We start from the raw sequence: 1952 nt of genomic DNA on the forward strand, positions 1-1952 counted from the left end.
CCGCGGGGCGTGGGGCCCCTTAGCTGCCGCCAGCCTTGCCTTTAGAAAAAGGGACCCAGTGTCCAGGGCAGCCGTGCCCCCGTGGAGATGGGCATGCCAGGTGGGGACAAACGGCCACAGCCACGGGGACCTGCATCGCCGTCCTTGACATCTGCCAACGTCACCCCGAGGCTCCTCCGGGGCGCCTTCCTTGAGGCGTGAGGGTTGGCGTTTGCAGAGCTGCGTGGACGCTGTGCTGCTGCCCTCCTGACGCCTGCTGACAAGGAAAGGGCTACCTCAGGCCCCCCACCTTGGACCTGGCCCCCGAAAGGCAGTTCCGTGTGTGCGTGCATGCTCAGCTGTGTCTGACTCTTTGGGACCCCCTGGCCTGTAGCCCGCCAGGCCCAGCCCCTCTGTCCGTGAGATTCTCCACGCAAGAATACTGGAGTGGTTTGCCATTCCCTCCTTCAGGGGAGTCTTTCCCGAAAGTCTAGTTGTATCTCTCTACTCCTGCCTTCCGGGTCCTATTCAAAAACCTTTGATGAAAAGCTCCAACACCTCTCTCTCATGAGGAATCGATTTGGGGACAAGCTGATGGTTCCCCATTGTTGCTGAGAGCAGGGGCTTTGTCCAGCCCGGCCCAGGCCCGTGGCATGGCCAGGGAGTGGGACCGTTCGCTGCTGTGGGGTCTGAGGCCTTAGACCTCAAAGACCCTCAGAGTCGATCCCTTTGCTTGGTAGGTGGGTAAACAGAGGTTGCACGGAGGCCCCCCGCCGCTGTCTCTGCTGTTTGAAGAGCAGAGACAGGCTGGGGACGCGATGTCTCCATGTTCCCCACAGGCCAGCTCCCTCTCTCCATCTAGACGCTAGACGTGGTCAACCGTGCTGGCCTCGAGCCAAGGCCTGGTGTCACGCACGTACCCCGGGCTGATGAAGACGGGCAGTATTTTGTGTAGAGACCTCAGGAGAGCCTGTATACCCCTCAGCCCCCCCAAAAAGAAAAGAAGGCCCCAGTGGCCTTAAAAGGAATTATTTCCATGATGGAGCAAATGATGGGCTGTTCCCAACAACTCTGAACAGATAAACAGAAAAAGCGAGGGGCGACAGACACAGCGGCTCTTGAGGCCCAGAGGGCCTCCCGGAGCGAATGCCCTGGGTCAGCGGGCAGGATAGGGGCCGTGCATCACCCCGGGGCGGGGAGCCCACAGCAGGCAAAGCGTGGCTGGCAGGCGGCCACAGTCATGGTCCCGTAAGACGGGGCCCTGCTGCATCTGAGATGTCCCAGGCTGGGAAGGGAGACTGCTTGTGGGCGGCGGGGGCAAGGCTGCTCCTCCGTGTGTCCCGGTATCACAGGCCACGTGTCTTGGGACAGACCTTCTGGGAGCCTCTCTGGCCTGTTCAGCCAGACCACTGAGAGCTCGATCTGCACACCAGCTCCCTTCCGTTCCCCTCCTGTGGCGGACCTGACCGGAAACTCTTCCTTGGGATTTTCAAGTCCCTTCGTCCACGGGGATTCTCCAGGCAAGGCTGCTGCAGTGGGTTGCCACATCCTCCTCCAGGGCCTCTTCCCAGCCCAGGGATCGAACTTGCATCTCTTGCATCTCCTGCGTTGGCAGGCGGATTCTTTTACCAGGAACACCAGCTAAGAAGCGCAGCTGCTGGGGAAGGGTAGATTCAGATGGGATTCTGGCCGAGGAAGGGGCCTGAGGGGCGGGGTTTACAAAGGAGCAGCCCACCCCCACCCCTAGGGACGGGGTGGTGGGGGGGGTGCCTGGATGGTGGTCGGCCCAGACCTAGGGCCTCCCCAGGACTCGGGGGTGTGAAGCTGTGACACCTGACTTTTGTCTGTGTTCCCCCATTAAGATAATGCACCCCTGAGGGGCACTCCCCACGCAGGGTGCTTTACAGTGACCGCCAGGAAGAGACTCCGGGGGCTCGTGGTCGGTGGGAGGCAGCCGCCGGGGCCTATCCACC

The sequence above is a fragment of the Bison bison genome, unplaced genomic scaffold, assembly GCF_000754665.1.
Source record: "Bison bison bison isolate TAMUID 2011002044 unplaced genomic scaffold, Bison_UMD1.0 scf7180017848633, whole genome shotgun sequence".
In the NCBI taxonomy this organism is placed as follows: domain Eukaryota; kingdom Metazoa; phylum Chordata; class Mammalia; order Artiodactyla; family Bovidae; genus Bison; species Bison bison.